The sequence below is a fragment of the Dama dama genome, chromosome 23 (assembly GCF_033118175.1).
Source record: "Dama dama isolate Ldn47 chromosome 23, ASM3311817v1, whole genome shotgun sequence".
NCBI classification, from domain to species: Eukaryota; Metazoa; Chordata; class Mammalia; order Artiodactyla; family Cervidae; genus Dama; species Dama dama.
This window is the reverse complement of record NC_083703.1, coordinates 71,133,985-71,158,438: the sequence shown is the minus strand read 5'-3', so window position 1 is coordinate 71,158,438 and position 24,454 is coordinate 71,133,985. Positions and strand designations below refer to the sequence as shown.

The following is a 24,454-nucleotide window of genomic DNA, read 5'->3' as shown; positions in this document are numbered from 1 at the left end:
TATTTCATTGGGTGGAAGTTTCCATTTCCATTTGGCCTCATCTTCCCCATTTTCCCCTTGCTCACAAGGTGTTCAACAGCACTCACCTACCTGAATGTGCACAAGAGACTCGGTAGTGTCTCTCCTTACAATGTTATAATTGCTTTAACTTTTCTTCTACCTAGCACACCATAAATGCAGTCAACTGATCTTTGCATTCTTTGACAACTATAGTTCCATTTGCTTTATTTAGAAACAAATGTAATTACTTAAACTAGGGAAGACAGAACTACTTTTGCAGCAAAGTCAAAACATGCATCAACACTCATCTCTATAATTATTTCACCAGAAAAAAAAAAAGTCCTTACTGGCTTTTCTCACTAGTAAAGAGGGCCCTCACCAGCGGTTGGCAACTTTGCTAAGTAATATATGTCAATTCTGTTCTCAGGACAATAAACCTAGCCTGACCAGCTTACCCTCAGTGTCCAGGAGTCATGCAGATGAAGCTCAGATATTTCTATCCTGTGGCTTATTGTTGAAGAAGATAGCCTTTTGAAGAAGTTGAATCTGAGTTTGTATCTTTGACTCTGCTATCTTCTTGGAAGATTAGGCAAGATAATTAATGGGCGAGGTTAGGGGTGACAGAGTTTTCTATAGCCAGATAGTAAACAGTTTAGGCTTTGTAGACCACTTGGTCTCTTGTAACTATTTGGCTCTGCTGGAATTGTAGCATAAGTTTGAAAAAATGAGCATAATTGTATTCCATTTAAACTTACAAAAATAGATTGGATTTGGCTCATGGGCTATATTTTGCTGAGTCTTGGTCAAGATACTCGCCCTCTTAAACTTTAATGACATTCATAATGAATATTAAGTGCTGACTTTGAGGATATTAAAATTTAATGAGATACTGTTTATTAAATGCTTAGAACATTACCTGCCACCCAGTGGATGGTCAGTATATCTTTGGATGGATGAGTAGATGGTTGAGTGGATGAATGGATGAATTGATGGATGGCTTAGTGAGTGAATGGGAAGGATGGAGAGAGAGAGAGAGGAAGGGGGAAAAAAAAAAGAGAAAAGGAGCAGCCATATTGAAACTAAATATATTGAATAATACCTTCCAGTTTCTGGGAGGAAATACTCCCTTGCTATAGGGATAATGGACCAAATGTAGCTAAACTGATTATGTCACTCATGTCCTGTCACTTGGAGCAGAGCAACAGGGCTAAACGGAGGCTTGAGTCACCACAGGAAAAAAAAAAAAAAATTTTTTTTCTTTCTCTTTCTGCTATCTGCTACTTCCCTGTCCCACCAGGATCTATCTTCTGTGAGAGTTAGAGCCATCCCCCTGGCCCTAAGCTCCTGCATGACTTCCTTTAAAGAATCCAGGGAAATGACTGATACTCCAGCTGCGGGGGCCCCGGGAGCGGCCCATGTTCTGGCCCCACTGCGCTCTCATCTGCCTTTCTTCTCCCCACCGAGTATCTGGCTGATGTCCAGATGGTCTGGAAGCTGTGATGGCTCCTAGGCCTTAGGATTTTCAGATCTGTTTCTGTGAATGACTGATCTGTTCTCCCGTGGTCCCATGAAGCCGTCTGGATAGATGAAACCTTGCTCAATGCAGTGTACTAGTGCCTAAGAAAAGACCACCAAATATAAAGGTGTCCCCCCATTCGGTAAAAACAAACTGAAGAAGCTCTCAGATGGGAACTTCTGGCTTTAAATTTTTATCTCTGAAATAGACTGTTCCATCTTGCAACTAACATTTTAGTGAAGACAAGAAAAAGAAAAAAGAGAAAACAAGTAAATAAAACTACCCCGTAACACTGAAAACTAGGGCTGAAAATTGGATCTTTTTCCCAACAATAGGCAGTGAAACTATTTTGTTGAAGTCTGAACAGATATGAATCCAAATATAGGTAAGAAGACCGTTTGGCTTACCATACTGTGTTAATTCAGATACTTGTGGTCTATTCAGATGAGGAAACTGAGTCGCTCTACTACATGAGTATTGCTTTTTAAGATGAACATGTGATTAAACACTATAAAAATGGATCCAGAGCTTTATGAGAATTTGAGCATGAAAAAAAAAATAAAACTATATTAAAAAAATTTTTGAGGCTTAATGTCACAGAATCACATACATTTATCAGGTCATCCACGACTTTGCCTCAAACAGTATATTCATCATTCAAATGGGAAGAAAAAAAATAAGATTAAAAAGTAACAGAGTCTAGGGAGGTGTGTCCTAGCATGGAGGAGTGTGCAGATTCAAAGGAAACACAGAACAGAGGCTTCTCACCCAATCTTGAAGATAAGGAGAATCATTTGAAAAATGAGGATACCTACGTGCTGGAGTTGCTTAATGCAGTGACTGTATGTAGCAACCATATGACCCAGAATTTCTAAGACAGCTCCAACTGTCCATTTTTTTTCTCTTAAATTACATGATCCCTCCAAATGGGTCCAAGTAATTTAACTTCTAGACCATTGTGAATTTTTTTTTTTTTTTTTTTTTTTTGATGATGGGCTTGGAAAATATGGTCACTGGGAACATGAAGGCCCAGTAGTTACACTCGTGCTGTTAGCTGAAGTAGAAGAGTATCTGGTACTTAGAGAGCCTGCAAAGTAGAACTTTTCCTCAAGATCACAATGGATTAGCTAGTAAATAGCGTGTGTTCCAGGTACAAATATCTACCATAAATCAACATATGTTAGTATAGGATGGTTCTTTGCTGTAAGCGTTCAATGATCATCTATCAATTCATCACTCTTTTCCAAGTTGACTCTCTTTCTCCTGCATCATACTGGTTGCTCAGGTGTCCATCACCATTTGCATCTTTTACTAATACTCTGACAGTTGTAGATGGACTCATTCACTTGGGTTTGTGTACTTCTTTTCACTCTAGCATTCTGAGACTGCCTTCTGTAGGGATTGAGAGGGAATGGGTGGGGCAGAGGATAAGAGTGAAAAGAGATTGAAACAGCCCCCCAGGGACTTCTCTGGTGGGCCAGTGGTTAAGACTTCACTTTCCAATTCAGGGAGTGCAGGTTCAAGCCCTGGTTGGGGAACTAAGATCCCACATGCCTCTAGGCCAAAAAAACAAAACAAAACAAAAGCAATATTATAGTAAATTCAATAAAGACTAAATGGTCCATATCAAAAAAAATCTTTAAAAAATAAGTGCCACCCAAATGAGAAAACAGGCTGCCATACTCTTACTACCAGATTTCACAGGAAGAATGAAAGCAAAAAAAAAAAAAAAAAAATCTGGGAAAGGACCTAGCATATTTCAAGTTCCAGGAACTGTGCTGGGTGTTTTACATGATTTGTTTCATATTCACCTATCTTATTATTCCTTTGTTCATTCTCTCTCTCTCTGTCTCTGACACATGACATAGCAAAATTAGATATTTTAAAGTCTCTACTAAGAATGTGCCTCAGAGGAATTAAGGATCTTTTCCAGGGCCACTGAGTGTAAGGAGTTACGCTAGACCTTCTCAGAAGGACTTTCAGCTCCAGAACTCATTTTCTTTCTCCTACACCCTCGTCCCTTCCATCTAATTACAATTTAATGGGCCTCCGTCTTTGCAGTTATCTGAAGGGCCACTGTGCCAATTCAATGTTCATCTTTTTTTACACTGCTTTGAAAGAAAAATGCATTAACAGTGCTTGTTAAAGAACATTTTGTATCTAACTCTGTCTCCTTTTTGCTCTGGCTGCCAGGAAGCTTCAGGTCACATTTGAAACCTGATGGTGGTACCTGTGAGGACCTTATGGTCAGCACACAGGCACCCTTCTTGCCGTGGTGCTCACAGCTCTGTCTTTAGACTGTTTTCTTGATGTTTTACTCCTATTGACTTTTTGCTGTAGTTGTATCTTGTTCCTTTCATAGACTGTCTCAAATCCTTTGTGGAATATGGGGGTGAATGAATGAAAGTTGAATACCAAATGCATTATACATGTACACTAATGATCGTTAATTAACAATGATTTGTAGCTCCTGTCACATTGTCTCCTGTCTCCAGTCTGAGGTTTTGAACATCCATCGCTTTTCTCCTTTGTCTGCTTTTTTCAGAACATTTAGGACTAAGAGAGTTGGGGATGAAGATTTCTAGCCCCCGTGCTCATTTTAGCTTAAGCATTTCTGAATAGTTTGTGCATTCTCCACAGTTCTCTCAAAATGCTGTTTGGTTCTAGCCTTTTCCTAGATCTGGCTTTTAAAAACCATTTTTCCCCCCATAGTTTGAGCACCTCAATGAATGCATTGGGCTACTTGCAATATTAATAACTCATGTCATTCTAACCTTATGTTCCTGATAAAGGAATTCTCTGCTGTTTAAGGCTCTGGGATGAATAATGGCTGAGTGTTTCTATTGTCCTCTTAAAATGGAGATTACTATATGTTGAATCACAACAGAACTACTTTTTTATAGGCTGTGAATAGCATAAAGGCCCATCATGTTATTCCAGGCAGCGCCAAGTGAATGGATAATGGGGAGCCAATTATTATAAATAATGCCTTGTTTCCTTCTGGCCCCTGTACAAACTTCACAGAGCCAGATTCTATTCAGAGCTGGGAGATTAAAAAGGAGACAGTGTTCATGCCCACACCTAGCACAGTGCCTGGCCCAGGTGAGGGCTGCGTCATAGCCCAGTCCTAATCTGATCTCAGCTGGGGTGCTGTGATTTTGCCTTGTCTTTTCCTTCACTCTGCTTTTGCTGGGGTAAGGGTTTGCAGACAACCATCATTTCCCATTCAGGTTCTTTAATAGGGCTGGGGCAAGCTGGATTGGACAGGGGCGTGAGTTCAGGCCACTTTGCAGGGCTCCTGGGAACCCAACTGGGTGAGCAAAATGCTGCTAGGCGAGTCTGGTTGCCGTAGAACCAAAGGAGGAAGAAAACAGAAAGGAACATTCTAGCAGAGTAGACGAGGTTGGTCAAGAGAAGAGCCAGGGTTGGTGGTGGGAATATGGGTCTAGCATTCAGAAGCCAAGAGGAGCAGGGTCTGCTGCCGTGTGGGAATGGGGTTGGGTAGGATGAAAGCTTCCGGAAGAAGCACATGGATGAGGTGAGTGTGCCAGAGATCCAGCTGGGTAGGTGGTGATGCCCTCAGCAAGAATGTTCATACTGAAAAGTTCTAGCAAGATGAGGCTGTGTTTTCCAAGCCTCTCACATGCTGATGGAATAAGCACCAGATTCTTTCCTCATCTCCTCCCATTCCGTAGAGTTGAACTTTGAGGAAGTTTACCCATTTTCTTCTCTGGGCCTGAGTATCATTGTTTGCAAAAGGAGGATGCTGGGCTACATGTTCTCTAAGAGCAATGCCTCTGTGTGTGTGTGTGTGTGTGTGTGTGTGTGTATTTTATTAACAATGATATGAGGCAGTCTCATGTAAAAGCAATTTTTTTCCCTAGATGAACATAGTCTTGAAGCCATAAACTTTTCTACTCCTTACCGTGTTTTTTTATTTTGACATCTGTTGCTCTACACAGACTTCTTTGTAATTCCCAGCTACTAGCAATTGAAATTCCATCAGCACTGGAATCTAGGACCAAGCTGAGTCGGCAGCAGGAAGCATAATTTAATATGGATGCTTTGCTTAAAGCTGTACATTTGTATGGAAAAAGCAATACCTACTCCAAAGCTGGCATTCTGAAATTGGATGACATATCCATGATTTTCAGTGGACAGTCTCCATATGTCAGAGCATTGGTGGAGGAAAAATATATTTTTTAGGGTAGAAGCATATTTAGATTTTAATGCATGTCAAGGAGTGCCCTGTCCTTTAAGATACAGGCATACAGAAGGAGTAGCAAGCAATTAAAGGCATTTTGATTTGAGAGTACTTTTTAAAGAAATACCAAGTTAATCCAACTGACTGTCCCTTAGCTTGCATTTCATTGCTGCTTCTCTTTACCCTGCCAAGAGGATTTTTGCCCGTCCTGACTCTGTATCAACCCATTACTCTGTCTACTGCCCGTTAGCTGTCCTTCTTCATAGCTATCACTTGGCATAGATCATTGAAGGGGAGATATAATATTAACAGTAGGAAGGAATGTAGACATCTTTAATTCAGGAGAAAGATGTAGACTTGGAAATATAGACTTGAGAGTCACCAGGATATAGATAGTGATTTAATTTAAGGTAACAGATGAGATCAGAAGGGGAGGAGAAAGATCTAGTACACAATAGCAGTGTAAAAATTGAACAGGGGATGAAGGGCCTGCAAGGCAAGCCAAGAAGGAAACTTGAGAAATCTCTAGGATCACTCAGAAGCCAAGGAATTGGATTTAAAGGACACTCACTCGTGTCTGACTCTTTGCGACCCCATGAACTCTAGCCCGCCAGGCTCCTCTGTCCATGGAATTCTCCAGGCAAGGATACTGGAGTGGGTAGCCATTCCCTTCTCCAGGGATCTTCCTGACCCAGGGATCGAACCCAGTTCTCCCATATTGCAGGCAAATTCTTGACCATCTGAGCCACTGGGGAAGCCCATTTAAAGGAAAGACTGGTCAATTCTATGCTTGCTGAGTGGTCCCTTAAGAAAAGAACTAAAAGAAACCCATAGTTTAGTAACATGGGATCGATCCATGGCAGGAGAAATTCCAATACAGATGAGGACAGAAGTTGAATAGAATGAGTTAAGGACAAGAAAAGTAGCGATCAGTCTCATTTCACTCTTTCAGTTAATGTGCCCATGAGGTGGGCTGGAGTGTTTGGACAATAACCTGCGAGAAAAATGGAGATGAGAGGATTTTCTCTTTATGGGGAAAAGTGAGGCTTGTTTAAATGCTGATAGGAAGAGACCCATGGAGAGGAAGGTTGAAGACAGAAGGAAGAGGGGTAACTGGCAAGCACTTGGCCCTGAAAAGGCTGGAGGGCTGAAGACCCAGGAGAAGGAATGCCCTGGAGTAGAAGAGTGGGAGAAGTGGGAGACGGAGGGATGCAAGTAAAGGCTTCATAACGGGGGATCAGCCCATCCCTTTGTGATAGCCTCTTTTGCTTCTATGGAATAAGAGATAAGATCACCCCCTTAAGGTGGAAGAGAAAAGGATGCAGGAGCATGGAGAAAATTTGCAAAAGCAGCAATGGGAAATTGGGGCCAGGTGCCCAGGGAACTGGGGAAAGAATGGCTCAGCTAACATTGGAAACCATCTGTTAGTCTTGGATTATACTATTTTCTGGAGCAGAGCTCAGCAGCCAAGATGGAACATGGTTTGTGACATTGATATAAGGTGTCATGGATTGAATTGTGTCCCCCAGGTTCATATGTTGATGTCATAATTCCCAGAATATCAGAATGTGTCTTCTTTGGAAATAAGGTCCTTGTGGATGCAATTAAGATGAGGTCATGAGCGCGCTCATTCAGTGTGACTGTTGTTCAGTTGCTAAGTTGTGTCCAACTCTTTGCAACTCCGTAGTCTGCAGAACACCAGGCTTCCCTGTTCTTCACAGTCTCTCCAGGATTTTCTCAAATTCATGTCCATTGAGTTGGTCATGCTATCTCACTGTCTCTTCCGGTGTGACTTGTGTCCTTGTAAAAAGAATGCTAAGGGGAAGGCAGGGATTGGGGTGATACTTCTACAGGCCAGGGAACAATTGTCAGCACACCAGCCGCAGTGAGGGGAGGGTGGTAGAATGGACTCCCACTCATAGACCAACTGTGCAGATACCCTGCTCGTCTTGGGCTTCTGACCTCCAGGCTGTGAGACGGTACATTTCTGTGCTCGAAGATACCCCATCGGTAGTACTTTGTTCTGACAGTCCTGACACACAAATACAAAAGGGAGCCAGGGAGTTTATTTTTCTTTTCCTTTTTTTTTTTTTTTTTTTTTTTGCATCTTCAAGTTGGTTGTAAAGTACTTCAGACAAACATTTTAAGAGCACATTATAAAAGTGTTATTAAAGACATAGCTCAAGGAATCCAAGATAAGCCGGGAAAGAAGGCAAAAAAATAAAATATCAATAGGAGACAAAACGCATAAAGAAAAAGTAACGAGGAAGTTTGGAGTTGAAACGTTCTTTTAGCGCCTGCAGTTGTAACTGCGAATGGTTCCTACGACCTTAGTTTCTGAGAAAATCTCAACCCTCCTCAGAAGTTTCCTGTAAAGGTTAATCTTAGCCTCCAGGTTCTTGCTAAAGTGATCACTATGTTACTCCTCAAATTAGAACTCAGCTTAGATCATAGCCAAGGTATTTGCAAATAATCATCTCTTGTTAGGCACTGACTTCCATTTACATACTGTAACCACAGATCGAATATATTCTCAGAGGGACTTTCAAGTTATCTGAGCTATGTGAGTCTTCAAAGGGCTGTGTTGCTTCGTGTGGATTTAATAGGCTCTTGGCCCCGTGTGTGATTCAGCATTTCCTAGGTTCCAGCTCTCAGAGAATTTGCTCATTAGCTTCGAGAGACAGTTTGTAATGGCATAAAATAAAGGGGAGAGTGGGTTGTGGTTTCAAAAGCTGCTGTGATTAAAATCATATGGACAGCTGCTGTTCTGTGTCACCCAGTGAGGATAAAGAAGTGTTTGCTGCCAGAAAGCCACTGGGCTGTAAATTTTGTTTACTGTACAACTGGCCGCTTTCTGCAGAGTTTAAAGTTTTAGGAAGAGTACGTGAATAGACCACATGGAGCAAAACCAAGTTCTTCTTTTTTAAAATCGTACTTGAAAAAATAACATTTTTTTTCATTGAAGAAAATTTGGAAAATACATGAAAATAAATATCTATAAAAAGCAGATGGATGATCTCTTGAGTTTTAACCTTTTGAATGCCTTTTCATTTGGTCTCCACCCCACCATTCATATATGCACAGGCATATTTTTATGAACTTAGAAACATATTGTAATAGTTTTTTTTTTAATTGAAGTATAGTGGCTTTACAATGTGTTATTTCCTGTTATACAGCAGAGTGAATCAGCTATATATATATGTGTGTGTGTGTGTGTGTATATATATCCCCTCATTTTTTAATTTCCTCCTCATTTAGGTCACCGCAGAGCATTGAGTAGAGTTCCCTGAGCTATACAGTAGGTTCTCATTAATTATCTATTGTATACATAGTAGTGTATATATGTCAATCCTAATCTCCCAATCCATCCCACCTCCCCGTCTGCCCCTCCTCTTGGGATCCACATGTGAGTTTTGTGTATCTGTGTCTTTATTTCTGCTTTGCAATTACGTTTATCTATGCCATTTTTCTAGACTCCACATATATGCATTAGTATACAATACTTGTTTTTTCTCTTTCTGACTGACTTCATTCCATGTGACAGTCTCTAGGCCCATCCACGTCTCTCCAAATGACGCAATTTCATTCCTTTTCATGGCTGAGTAATATTCCATTGTTGTAATACAGTTTTGAAACTTGCTTTTCAGTTAACATTATATCCTTACCACAATCTCACATCATGGAAACATTATTTCAGTGTTGTTCCTGGGCCCATTCCTATAGTTTAATCTTTTTTTCTCTTTGGAAATTTAGATTGATTCTAGATTTTTGCGAAGACAAATGAGTCAGTATACATTTTAATGTGTATACATATATATGTGTATAAAGTTTGAGGTTCTGTAATTGCAGTTGAATCTGTTGCAGTTCATCCAGAAATGCAGTAGGGGAGGGGGGCGGGCGGGGACACGTCCAGATTCCAAGTCCATCCAGCTGAATTCTTTGAGGTCTAAATACGAAGCCTGTTAGCAGGAGAGCACTGCCTGATTTTCACTTCCATGACGTAGGCAAAGATTTGATACAAACAGAACACCACTGGGAGGTGGCTGCCCAGAAAAGGGGCTTAGTGCAGACTGTTATTATATGTAATAAGATGGGGGCCTCAGAAGCTGCATGACTTCTCCTCTATGAATCAAGGCTGTGCCTCATGGGAGAAGCAGGTTGTGGTGGGGTGGGATTTTTTTTCTCCCATCCTCTTGGTTCCCTCATGATGGAAAATTCATAAACTGTTCTTGGTGACAGTTGTGCAAAATGAAAAGCTCCGTGAATGTGTGGAGAATAGATTATCCTGACTGCTGCTAAGCATTTGACAAATTGGGAGTTTTGTCATACATCAGAGAACAATGGAGGGAGAATAAGGAGCGATGGGCATCACATAAATACAGCACACCTGGCGGCTCCTGGCGACATTTATCTTCTGGCGTGGTGGGGAGGAGGGGGCGCAGGGAGAGATGGGTGGGTAGTGGGCAGGCCCCTGGCCTCTATGAGGCTGCGGGCTGCATCCCACCATCAAGGCCCCCTTTCACTGTGAGTGTTAGGAGGTGTCCGCTTGTTTAGGGTCATGCACAGCACAGTTTTTTGAATTAAAGAAATTTTCCCCACGAGTCTGATGTGGGGGTGTCCCTGAAGTCACCAAGGGGCTGAACAGAGTCTCATGTGCCCCACTAAATGGAGGAGTAGCCAAGTTGGAGCTGGATCTCGAAATCCATTCACATGGGGATGGACCGAGCCGAGGGAGGGGTGGGGACAGAGAAACGTGTTGGTTTCTTTCCTGGCCACCTGGCCTCCCACCCACCATCACCAGTCAGAAGGGGATGCTCTCACGTGAGGAAGGATGGTTTGGAGAGAGTGCTGAGTGTCTTTCATTCCTGAATATCTCAGCAACGAGTCACAGGTAGAGCAGAGAGAACCTACAGAGGCGGCTGTGGGGGCAGAATGGCCTCAGAGGGCAGGCGGGGCTCCACGGCACAGGGAGGAGCATCTGGCAGACCTGACATCAGTCTGCATTCTCTTTTCCCAGTGGTGTGACCTCTGGTAGGTCAGTGTCTTGACCTCTTTGAGCCTCAGTCATCTGACCTATATATTGGGATGGTGGTGCCTGCTCCAGGAGTAATGTTGTGAAGATTAAATGAGTTAATATGAGGAAAGTGCCTGCTTGCCTACTAAAATGACTCTGAGCAAAAAGACAATAATGTGTTGGTGAGGATGTGGAGAAATTGAAACCCTCATACATTGCTGGTACAAATTTAAAATGGAACACTAGTTTGAAAAAGTTTGGGAGATCCTCAAAAAATATAGATTTATGATCTGTTCTAGTGATCCCGCACCTAACTATATACCCAAGAGAAATGAGAAGGTACGTCCACAGAAAAAAATTGTACTTGGATGTGTAAGGCATAGTTCAGGCGAGGCAGAAAAGGAAAGACGACCTCAACAGAAGTAGGTTACCTTTATTCAGACAAGGAGGGCTGACAGTCGGCCTAACGACCAGGCTGAGCGCTGAGAGGGATCAGGGAGGCTTCATACTTATAGGGAGCTTTGTGGAAGCAATAAGGGAAACGTCAGTCAGGCGGGATATTTTGAGTATTCTTTTGTTGAGATGACATTTGTAGTTGGGCAGGGGGTGATAAGTCTTCTGGGCGGGTGTAGGGGGTGGTAGGTTTCGGGACAGGGAGTGATAAGTCCCAGATAGACGCAACCGGCCTGGAGCATCAGGATGGAACTAAAGTTATGCTTTGTTTTCTCTGAAGTTAGATGATTCAGCAAGGGGCCTTTGAGACTGTTGTTCTCTTTTTTAGGCCCAAAAGACTCCTTCAGGATGTTCACACCAGCATTATTCACAATAGTCCAAAAGTGAAACAACCCATTTGTCTGTTAACTGATGAATGAATAAATAAAATGTGGTATGTCTATACAAGGGACTATTATTTGACAATGAAAAGGAATGAGATTCTGATATATGCCACAACATGGATGAATTGTGAAAACACACCAAGTGAGAAGAGTGAGTCACAAAAGACCGTGTGGCGTATGATTCCATTTATAGGGAATGTCCAGAAGAGGCAGATCTGCAGAAACAGAAAGTAGATTCAGAGTTGCCAAGGGCTGAGGGATTAAAGGACAGTTGGGAAGATGATTGATAAAGTGTGTGGTGTTCCTTTTTGGGAGTGATTAAAATGCTCTAAAACTGGCTGTGATGATGGTAGCACAACTCTACAAATATACTAAAATTTACTGAGTTGAACACTGGATAAATTGTAGAGAATGTTAATTATATCATAATAGAAGTTTTATTCCACAGCCCCTCCTCCATACAAAAAAAAAGCTTGACGGGGTGTCAGTTTTCAGATTTTTAAGTTCAAGCCTTCCTATTCCTCCCATTAAAATATCTGGTTAAAAGAGAGACAGTGAGCATTCATTTACATCAAAAGTACTCACCAAGGGCCACACCCCATGAGGAATGTGTTCCATAAAAATCTAAAGAAAAAGTGAAAATGTTAGTCACTCAGTGGTGTCTGACTCTTTGCAAATCCATGGACTGTAGCCTGCCAGGCTCCTCTGTCCATGGAGTTCTTCAGGCAAGAATATTGGAGTGGGTAGCCATTCCCTTCTCCAGGGGATCTTCCCGACCCAGGAATTGAACCCTGGTCTCTTTCATTGCAGGCAGATTCTTTACCATCTGAGCCGCCAGGGAAGCCCCACAAAATCTAGGGTATGGACTAAAATCCAGTTTTGATCACCTGGCTTCCTTCCTCACACCTCCAGGCAGCACTCTCATTTGTTCGGGTCTGTATTTAGTCCACAGTGCCACCTTGCCAAAGAACCTGGGGAAGAAAGCTGTTGTTTTAAAGAAAAAAAGTTCTTCCCACTGTCTAGCTCAGGTCTTCCCGCTGTAATTGGAGTCAGCTTCCCACCGCCTAGGCATCTACAGCATCCAGGCATCCGTTGAGGCTTGGCTGCCTGGAATCAAATGAAATAAGTGCCTCTTTGGAGAACAGTTCCTGGAGGCCACTGCACATTTGTCACATGTCAGTGGGATCTGCATATGGATGTGAAATGTATATTTAAAAATGTGCACACACTCCGCTGCACACACATTTTGCTCTGAATGTGTTTATCCAATTGCCCATCGCAGACCCGCCCTGGGAGGCTGGGCTGACCTGTTTACCTTTGCCTGCCAGCCCACAGGCCCCCCATATGTAAACATCCCCTGACCACCCTGCTCCTTTCCCCGCCCCCTAGAGGGAGGGCAGCTGGAAGGTTCTGCTGTGCAGTGGGTTCCACCTCTAAAGATGAACTTCTCACCTTGATTGAAAGGAGCTGGCAGCTCCCGCTCTCCAAGACAGCAGTCAGGGAGCAGAGTGAGCTCTGGATTGGAGTCCGTGGAGTTGGCAAATCCTGGCTGCTTCGCTTAGCGGCCGTGAGACATTGGGTATCGCAAGTGACCTCTCGTTCTCGGTTTCCTCAATGATAATGGATCTAGGTCCCCCAAGGACCTCAACATTTGGAGAATTCCTTACTCGTGTGCCTCAGAGGAGTAAAAAGTTGCATCATCCAGAATATTAGAATGTTCTGATTCACCTCCCCCATGGGTCCAGGGGTGGCGTCTGGGACTAGAATACACAATCCCATTCTAAAGTCCTGTACTGAACTCTGACTCTGTCCTGTACAAAGCCATATGGTGATTTTTAAACACGACCCCCAGTTCTTTGGCATTCCTCTCATCGAGAACTAGATTCTCTGCTCCTTTCCCTGGAATCTGGGCAGGCCTGTGACTGCTCCTTCCCCTTGAGAAAAGCGGGAGCCTCGCGTCTTCCCACGGTGGTCTCTTCGGACCCTTGTTTCTTCCAGAGATGCTGTTTCTCAGAACTCACTCTCTAAGCAGTGAGAAGCCCAGGTCACGTGGAAAGGCCACACATTAGTGTTGCAGGTGACAGTCCCAGCAGAGCTGACCTTCAGCCAGTCCAACCCAGGGACCAGACGTGATTGAAATGTTCCAGCTTCTTGTTGGAAATGCATTTCTCCAGCCCCACCTACTCTAGCCCTGAGCCACCTGCATCACCCCTGGCTGTTGCAGCATGCCCAGTGATGTCCCATGCATTGTAGAGCAGGGCGTGCCATCTCTGCTGAGTCCTGCTCAAACTTCTGGTACTCAGAATCCGCGAGCATAGTAAGATGCTTGTTGTTTTATGCCACCGTGTTTTGGAATGTTTGCTATTGTTATGACTGTTTGCACCCCCCACCCCAATTCGTATTCGGAGGTGGGTCCTTTAGCAGAGAAATAGGTTTTGATGAGGTCATGAGGGTTGGGCCACCATGATAGGATCAGGCCCTTAGAAGAAGATGAAGAAACACAGGAGCACATGCGTTCTACCCACCCTCTCCCCTTACGTGTGTGTACCAAGGAAAGTACCATGTGAGCACACAGTGAGCAGGCAGCCTCCTGAAAGCCGAGACAAGTCCTCACCGGAACCCACCCTGATCTCGGACTTCCAGAACTATGAGAACTATGTGAAGGGAAATGTCTATTGTTTAAACGATCTAGCCTCTGATATCTTGTTACAGCAGCCCAAGCTCAGACAGCTATGCAGTAGTAGGAAACTGGAATACATCCAGTCTGAGCCCTGTTTACCACCTGATCTTCTGGTTACCATGGGTGTGGTCTATACTGCAGATACTCCTCCAGGAAGGAAATCGAAGGTTCACTACCCTTGTGATGTGAGTTATCTTTGCTCTCTTCACAAGAGACCACTATGATGTGTCCTTTCTAGGGAAAGAGTTGGACTGTGTGTGTGTGCGTCCAGCAAGGATGGTGTGGGGAGAGGTCCAGGGGTGCAGACACAGAGCCCCCTGGATGACGGAAGCCCCTGCCCCCTTCTCCCTTGCCCACACTGTGCTGTGCAAACAGCTCAGCATTGTTTATCCCCAGACAGTCTTCTGCCTCCCGCCCTGCAACAAATCGAAGCTATTATCCAAGGACAGCGGGGGGACTATGGTACTTTTTATTCTGCGACAGAGAGGCAAAGCTGACAACAAGAGTATTTATATCACACTGTGGCTTTCCAGAAGCCTCATATTCATTAATGAATTGATCTTTTCTAGCAACAGTCCCTTCATGAGGGTGGTATTCTGATCCATGTTCATCAGACAAGAAGAGCTAAGGCTGCTGGTGATACATGGGACTCGCTAGCTGGGGCCTTGAGGTCTCACTCATTCTAGGGACAAATGAAGCCTTAAGGTGCCAGACACAGAGTTTGAAACTTAGAGCTGGGGGTCTGGATGTGCATCTGCCCTCTGGATCTTCCTTGTAGGGACAGCTTTACTGCTCTGAGTCTCAGGTGCTTCATTGGTAAAATGGGTGGAGGTAAGAATCCCACCAGGGCGCAGAGTTTTCATGATGAGCGAGTCATGGGAAGATGCTCTAATGCATGACCCATCACACTCCTGTTCACTGTTATCGCTTCTGGGTCTGAGTGAAGATGCTCTAAGTAGCTGTAATTGCAGGAGAGATCAGACCCTGAGCTGAAGGTGAGGGTCAGCAGGGCAGAGAGGGGACCCTCCCCCAAGTTCCCCAGGACCATGATGATGATGAAGATTCTGCAGCAAAGCAAACACCCATGGATCCCTGTCCCCTTGAACTCCCCCTTCCCTGCACCCCCAGCCCCTGTGTTAATCTGTTGCCCCCCACCCCATGCCTCCACCTCCAGCACCCTTGTATGATGGCAATCTCAGTCATTCAGGCTTTATTTTGTTATTTTGTTCCTGTGTGTTCAGGAAGTGTTTTATTGTTGCTCCAGTAGAAGGATTGTCAGTGATGACTGATAAAAAGGCCACACCTAGGACAATGTCCTGCCTAGCCCTGCTCGGCCTCTGAATTGTGGTTTTGGCAGACATAGCAGTATACTTTTGTTCAGTCCAAACATCATCCCACCTGTAGTTGGTGGCTTAGTTGTAACCTCTAGTTTCTAATGATCTTGATGCCAGTGCTGCTCAGAATTAGGTTTTTTTCTTCCATTTTTTTTAAATTGTGGAAAAAACACATATAACATAAAATTTATTATAATGGCCATTTTTCGGGTCAGTAGTGTTAAGTACATTTACATTGTATCCAGTCTCCAAAACTCCTTTCATCTTGCAAAACTGAAGCTCTGTACCCATTAAACAGCATCTCCCCACTGCCCCCTCCCCCAGCCCCAGCAACTATCCTTTTACTTTATGTCTCTGTGGTCCATTCTAAGTGTCTTGTATAAGTAGAATCACACAGCATTTGTCCTTTTGTGATGGCTTATTTCACGTAACAGAATGTCCTCAAGGTTCACCCGTGTTGTGGCATGCGTGCATATGTTGCTCTGAGATATGTTGCTGTGAAGGACAGCAGCTGTGTTTAACCCCGGGGTGGACAGAGGTCCTAGGGAAGTGGAGGTGTAGGGGGTGGGGTCACAGGAAAATCAGGCTCCAGAGAATAGCTGAGGGGGCTCACGATCCCATCTGAGTCAGCACATCTCACACTGCAACATGCATGGACATCACTGCAGGGCCTGTGAAATGCAGACTGATTCTGTAGATCTGGGGTGGAACCCGAAATTCCAGGATTCTAGTAAGTTCTCTGGTGATGCCTTGATGATAGTCCACCAACTGTTGGACAACGGCGGACCCACCTCCTTTAGGCTCACTGGTGATCTTGATCTGCATATGTAGATTGCTAAGTCTTGGGCCACATCTACAGAATCAGACTCTCTGGGACCACGGCCTCAGACCCTGCATGATGAACACATTTTTTGGTTATTCTGATGTGTCCTGGAACCTGATAACTTCTGATTTGTGGATCCCGATATGGATGGTTCTAAGCTCCTGCACGAGGAGGAGACCCCTTTCTTGGTATCTACACATCACTTCAGAGCAGTGCCCCAGTGGATGGTTCCCGTGCCAGGAGGTCAGTCTTTGCCCACACTTTACGGTGGGGCTGACTTCTGAAAACCTCAGTTCTTTTAAGTCAGTCTTTCAGAGACTTCAGCAAGAGCATCCTTTGCTCTAAGGTCTGAAGTGTATTTGGATAAGATAGTGAGACATCTGTGAAAATGGAGGGTGAGAATTGAGGCATGAGCTCATCCATGATTCGGTGCCCAGCCCTTGACCTTTCTGCGGAGACGCCTGAGAAGTGAGTAAATTAACACCAGCGGGGAGTGAGAAGGGCCTGGAGACTCATGGTTTTTCTCCCTCAGGGGCTGATGAGCAGAGTTGGGCCTGGGAGGTCAGTGCTGCTCAGTCCTATCTGGCTTTTGGATCTCTTTGCCTTCCCCTATGCAGGGGCCAAGAGCCCCACCCCCACTGCAGGCCAGGTCCTAAGGGTCAGTCCTGGCCTGAGACAAAATTGGATGGAGCCCAACTGTGGGGCATGGATTCAGCCATCGGGCCTGACTCTGACCACTTAACCTATCTTCACAGGCTCCAGGGCAGGTATAAATGCATTATTTTTTTCCCCCAGCCTTCTTAAGGTATCATTGACAAATAAGATTGTAATATATTTAAAATGTATAATATGATGATTTGATATATGTATACATTGTGAAAGGATTTCTTCCATCAACTTAGTACATCTGTCACCTCACATATTTACCTTCTTTGTGTGAATCCTCTTAAGTTCTACTCTCTTTGCCGATGTCAATTGTATAATACAATATTACAACTAGAGTCACCTTGTTGAGGTCCTCAGACCTATTCCTGAAAGTTTATACCCTTTTACCAGCCTCTCCCTATTTTCCCCAATTCCCCAGCTCCTGAAACCACCATTCTACTCTTTTTCTATAAATTCAGCTTTTTAGTTTTTTCTTTTAGTTTCCGTATATCAGTGAGTTCACATTGTATTTGTCTTTCTCTGTCTAGCTTCTTTCTCAAAAGCCAGGTGCCCTCCCGGGAGAGAGAGAAAAGGGTGGGGTATTCTTGTCCCTGCCTTCCTCTTCCTCACCCCCTTTTCCTTCCAGCAGGCATATCCTGAAGATCTGCTGTGTTCTGGAGGGCGCATATTCCCAGGCATGGTGGGGGAGACTGGACTTGGTGACCTGTCAGTGTTCTCATGATTCTGAGTGTATAGGATCCTTCATACTGTGTGTGGGGGGCAGGGACAAGGCATTTCACCTACCACGTGGCTGGAGGTGGGGCAGGGGCAGAGCAGACCATGTGGATGGAAAATAGGAGAAGTTCCAGGAAGAAAGTGGACTTGCTTGGCAAGACCAGGTAAGGAAGGGCATAGACAAAAGGGTAGCAGAGTTAAGGAGTTGTTTTTGTTTTGTCTTTTACTCGTGTCTTCATTGTTCTGCAGCAGCTTTGGTGTTCATGAGTCATGTAGGGAACAGAGCTGCCTGGCTTTGGGGACCTTTGGGGAATTTATTGACCTTGATGGGTTTCTGGGCCAAGGGGAGTTGGGGCTCAGTCACCTCCACCTAGCTCTTTGGTGGGTGTGTGCACAAGACAAACAGGAGGAGAGAGTCTCCTTCCAGCACATTCCGTTCAGTCCTCCCTTTCCACCACCCTAGCCACCCACATTGGAAAGATCATTAGCATTAGGACACAGAGAAAGAAATCGGCTTCTGGGGCATTGTTCTAAGAAACTGCTCACTCTCTTTTCTTTATGAGCTAAAACTACAGTGTCCATGAGCTCCTGAGGGTTTAGACAAATCAGATTCCCTGGCTCCGACAGGACTCTGTCTTGGCTGCTCAACTCAGACCACACAGCAGTAGTTCAGATGAGTCTCAAAATTGGGCAGGCCCTGCATATCAACAGGGACGAAGGGGAAGGCAAAATATTGTAAAACGTGTAGGTTCTCACCACGTGACTGTTTAAAAGGCCTGGAAGTGCAGAGGCGGGGGAAACACTGGGGAGATGTATTAACTAGGGCGTTGTTGACATGGCCATCCAGCTTCAGCAGGAAGTCCTGGTTCAGCCCCTGGGTGCCTGAAGCCACCTGCCTTGTACCTCACAGGTGGTGCAAGGCTCAGAACTGCTTGTGCACCCTAGGGTCTCCTCAGTTTTTTTTTCAGCTTTTTTATATTCCAGTCCCTTCTATTTGATTTGTTTGTACAAATACGTTTTTACAATGAGGCAAAAGAAAAAGGGAGGATATGGTGGTCTTGTGGCAGCTGTTAAGTCTGCAGTTCCTCAGGGAGCCCTGGGTTGAAAAGAGCTGGATATCCACAGAGGAAGGGAGTCCAGTCCGAAAGGTGGGAAGAAAGTGATTACTCCCTGTTGGCTCCAATTCCCTCTCTCCTTGGTGTACTGGGAGACAAAGCAGAAATGCCATTCCTGTCCATCTATCGAGTGAAGTTTTGAGATCTGACATTTATCTCAGTCGCCAGGTTCTACCTCTCACTGTATTCCTCCTGTGTTCTCATTCATCTCAGAAGCTCACACACTTCTCATCCGACATGAGCTCTGAAGACGTAGATCATGTCACTCCCCTGCTTAAAATCCTGTGAGCACCTGTTGCACGTAGGATGATATTCAAACTCTGACTGCGGCCTGAGAGGCCAGCCTGGTCAAACCCTGCTTCCCTCTCAAAACTCACCTCCTTTCTTCCCTGCCAGGCACAGTGCGTTACTTCTTTTCCTGGAACTCTTCAAGGTTTTTCTGCTGGTTTGCATTTGTTATTTTTCTCTTTCTGGAATGTTCTCTCCACTCTCTTGGCTGACCAATGCGCCTCATTTTGGTCTCAGCTCAAATATTTCTCAGGCCAGTCTAAAGGATCCTCTCCCTCCCTGCTTCCTCCTGTTACTGTCTCTCATCGCCCAACAGTAAGCTCCATGACAATCAGAATTTCTCCAGCACCCCATGCTGTTCATGGCAGGTGGTCAGTTCTCAATAAACAGTTGGTGGGTAAATGAATAACTGAATGAAGGGATGCTCTGTCCCCCAGTTCTGCCTTGGGACTTTCCAGATTTGGAACATACAGGACATTTATTATCTCTTAAGTCTTAAACATTTGCCAAGGTACCTGGAACTGTGTACCATTTTCATTTTTCACATAAAGCAGTTAAGTCTTAAAGAGGTTATTCAATCTGCCCACAATTGCATCAGTAATCTTGGAATAGCCAGGAATGGTGACAGGTTGGAACTGACTATAAATCTCCTTTCTCTTTGTCCATCTACTATTTGGTGTTGCTTAGGGGGTAGCCAGGAATGCTGGCTGCCCAGCGGGTCATAAGTCATTTTAGCAGAAAAGATAAGTAGCAAAGTGAGAAATGTATGTGGGACCACACAGCATGGGGGTCCACGCCTGGCTCTGCCCTTTTCTGTGTGACCTGCCAAACATCTTAACCCCCTGTGCCTTGATTCTTCCATCTGTACAATGGACATAATTGTACATTCCTTATAGAGTTGTCATTAAATTTAAATGAAAGAGAATGTATGAAAGCGCTTTGAACAAGTGTCTGGCACAGCTCAGCATTGCATAGTAAGTGTTTACTACTCTAGTTACCGCTCTCATCATCCTACAGCTCACATGCACGTGGCTGAATTCCCCTTGGGATCTTTAAGGACATCGCGTATCATGTAGGGCTCTGGAAACTGCTCCCCCAAATCTGTCTGTCTGTCTCTCTGTCTCAAGACCTGCAGGAGCTTTTAGAGGAGTTTCTCTGCTGCGTATGGCTTTGGAGGCAGTGGTAATGGGCAGCCTATTGTTCGGCAGAGGAACATAAACTTTAAAAGCAGAGAAGGAAATGGATGTGTTAGCGACACAGAGTCATGGGAAAAGCCACCCACTAAATTACATTTCTGCACAAGAAAAGAACTGCCTGCAAAGTGGGAATGAACGACATCGGGGTGGCAGAGACATCAAGAAGTAGAGCTGGTAGCAAGTCATGGAGCCCTGTATTATTTCTAGCATCACGAAAAGTGGGGTTTTATTATTCTTTCCCTAAATGGTCTCCATTCATTCTTCATTGTTGTTCTTTTTATATACAACCAGTACAGCTCATGCTCTCTGTTCCTGTGATCTACCTGTCACAGGCCTTGCCCCAGCAGCTTGTCCGGAAGCTGGGAATCTGTAGCTATAGGAAAGGGGGGTCCTGAGGGGTCCTTGGGAATCATTGCACCTAAACATGCTCATTTTCAGATGAGAAAGCTAAAGCCATGATGGAAAGGGCATTTATTTATTTGTTAACTCAAGCAATGATTTATTGAGTTTCCAAGGCCCCATGCTGGAGAAAGTCGAGAAGTTCTCTAGTTCTGAGCAGAGCACCCACAATGAACTCTTACCACAGACTGTGTGAGGAAGATAGCACCGAGGCCTCAGGCCTGAGAATCGCCAAGTCTTGTATTCGAGTCTAAACCACCACTCCTCATCTGAACTGGTGTGATTGACTGGGCTTCATTTCCTCATCTGTAAAATGGGGAAGTTGGTGTCTGCCATGTGAATTACACTAGGATTTTATGAGTATCCAGATAATCATAATGCATGCTTGATGACTTGTGAAGCAATTTGTAGAAGATGCTTTGTTACTGGTAGGGTTAGCATTTGCAAACAGGGAATTGAAGCCACTGGAATAATGTAATGGAAAATGAGAGTGGCTGTTTTAAAGGGTCACTTCCCTGGTGGCTCAGTGGTAGAGAATCTGCCTGCCATTCAGGAGATGCAGGTTCAATTCCTGGGTCAGGAAGATCCCCTGGAGAGGGGCATGGCAACCCATTTCAGTATTCTTGCCTGGAGAATCCCATGGACAGAGGAGCTTGCAAAGAGCAGGACACGACGGAAGCAACTTAGCACATTCTAGAGGGTGGAGGGCAGTTCACATGTTGGGAGATGGGCAGGGTTCAGCCAGAGGTGGCCCCGAAGCCTTCATTCTAAGGGGCAGTCCTTTGTGCTCTTTGGAATAAACAGGAAATGGTTCCTTGATGGGGAGTAGCTCATTCAGCCAGGCAGCAACTACCACTTCTTTGCCTCTAACTCTATGACAAGTGCGAGGATGGAAGATCTGAAGCCTGGCATGGCTATCTGAATGCAGCTCAGAGTTTAGCAGGAATCACCAAATCATAAACTGACAGCGCCCTGACAGGGCTCAAGACAGAGGAACCCCAGACCCATCTTGTTCAAGATGCAGGCAGGAAGATGGTGTTAGTGGGAGGCCATCCTTCTGTGATAGCTTGATGGCATCGGGTCAAGGTCCTTTGATTACAGATGTAATTTACTCAGTCAGTCCTCTCCTCATTGTCATCTTGGAAATCGTCTACAGCTTTGTAAAATATGCAACCAGTTCTACATGAAGGGTTTCAGGGTGAGGTTGTAGGCAGCCCACATTGTCCCAGAACGTGCTCAGTGCAGAGCAGAGCCGGGCAGGTGAGCACCTTCCTGGGGAGTACAGGGGCAAGGCCTCAGCTGCCCAGGAAGTTATCCAACTCATGCAATGCCCGAGATGCTGTAAGCACCATCCTCTCTCCAGGCTTCAGGAAGTGGTGGAACCCTAAGACAGGGGGTCATTTTATCCCTGAGGAGGAATAGATGGATTTTACTCATTAGACATGCATCTGTTAAGTTCTTGTGGTTTACAGAATCAGCCATGTATATGTGACATCTGGGAGGGTGACCTAAGAGGCCTATGGTGGCTCCGCCTGGCTCACTCATGGACTTCAAACCCAGTATATCCAAACTTGGACTTGTCATTTCTTCTCTCTCAATGAGGTGTACTCCTTATTCAGTCAAAACTTGTCCAAGTCAAACCCCGGAGGTTGCCTTCAATGCTTACTTGTCCTGAAACCGCAGCCTCATCTTCCCCCAAATCTGCCCTTTCTACTTGTTGTGTATCTGCCTTGTTATTGTCCTCATGCTTGGTCCTCAGGGCCCCACACCTTGTACACCGGGCAGTCTGGTCTCCCTGGTTTCCTCCTGAGAGTCCATCCTCCACCACTGCTAATAAAATGATCTCTGTAACACACGGCTACACTCTACAAGCTTGGGTGGCTCCCGTGGCCTGCCAGTATTTTCTTCATTCATTTCTTTTGCAACAATGGAGTACCCTCTGTGTGGCAGGCGCTGTGATGGGCACTAGAGATACAGAGATGGATGAGATGGGACGGAGCCATCACTGTACTCTCCGCCTGGTAGAGGAGACAGGGTCAAACCACTGGAGGAATTCTGTGTTCTATGCTGCGGGGCTGGGGACCAGAGGAGACGTGAGAGGGCCTTTTGGTTCATTCTTTTCCCTGCTTGCAATTCCTTTCCTACATTAAAAGACATACCAGGAATTGATTTAGAAAAAAATAAAAAGACTATGAAAATAACGTTTGTGTTTTATTGAAAATGCAAAAAAGCAGAGCTGAAATAGAACCTGAAGATGTCCCTCGTCTCGCTATCTAGCTTCTATTAAAATACTGTGTCTTTCCTAACAAGTTTTCTCCTTCACATTTATATTTTACAGAACTTGAAGTGCCCTTGGGTATACACTGTTTTGTACACAGCTTTTCTTACTAACAGATACCACAGCATTTAAAAAACACCTGCATTGTTCTTCGTTGTACAAAGAATGCGTAGCTATTTCAGACAGTTTTATGAGATGAAAATCATATGTAACACAAAGATCACCTGCTGTTCTCATACCTGGAGATACCTTTTACTAACATCTGTGTGTATGTTCTTTCAGGATTTTATGTTCATGTACACACTTAGAAATAAATACAAATATAGGTATAGACAGATGTGATCTTTAGCCTACCTTTTCCACTTAGTACATTGTAGCTCTCTGTTTTATTTAAACATGTTTGATCACTTGTGCTCTTTTTAAAAACATATATGTGATATCCCATGTAGATATAAAATAAATCCTATAACTAATGTCCTATTTATGGATATTTAGGTTGCTTCTGTATGTTCATGATTTCAGAGAGCAGATTGATGAAAACACTTGTGTAAGTATATGGAGTCAGTTTATTTTCTTGGAGCAAAATCCTATAAGTGAAATTACCATGAAAAAAATTGTGAACAGTTTTTACATTTGGGTCCATACATGTGGTTGGCAGGTTTATCAGATGGTTTCTCACCTGTCGTTGTATAATCACCTCCCCTTGAGTGTAGGCAGGACTCGTGATTGCTTCTAACCTGCAGATTGTGGCAGCGCTGATGGGGTGTCACTCCTGTGATTACGTTATATTTTATGGCAAAGGTGAGGGGATTTTACTGATACAATTAACATCCCTAATTTGTTGACATTAAGTTAATCCAAAGGGATCTTATCTGGAGTGTGTCTGACATAACCAGGTGGGCTTTTTAACAGAAGGTCTAGAAATCAGAGAATCTCTCCTGTTGGCCTTGAAGAGGTAAGCCACAGTGAGTCTACAGCTGCAAGGAAATGAACTCTGCCAATAATCGCATGAGCTTGGAAGAGGATCCCAAACTTCAGATGAGACGCAAGCATTGACTGACACCGCTGCAGCCTTGTGAGGCCTTGAGCAGAGAACCCAGCGGAGCCATGCCTAGACTCCTGACCCACTGAGGCTGTGAGATGATAAACGTGGGTTGTTTTAAGCCATTCAATTTTTGATGATTTATGTAGGAATACAAAACTAATACAGTATAGGAAAACTGCCTCTGATGTGCTCCCAACCAATATAGGAACTCCCATTTCCATGAATTTTTGCCAGCGCTGCGCGGTGTTATCAGACTTGTAAACCTGTGCCAATCTAAAAGCTTAAAAAAGTACTTGCTTAATCTGTGGCCCTCAGTTATCAGTACTTTGCACATTTTCTGTGTTTT

General features: G+C 44.3%; 1 protein-coding gene across 1 annotated transcript in view; it reads left to right on the top strand.

The window, feature by feature from the left end:
• Positions 1–24,454, top strand: part of PTPRT (protein tyrosine phosphatase receptor type T) — a 787,366-nt gene that overhangs the window by 248,163 nt on the left and 514,749 nt on the right. The window lies entirely within an intron of this gene.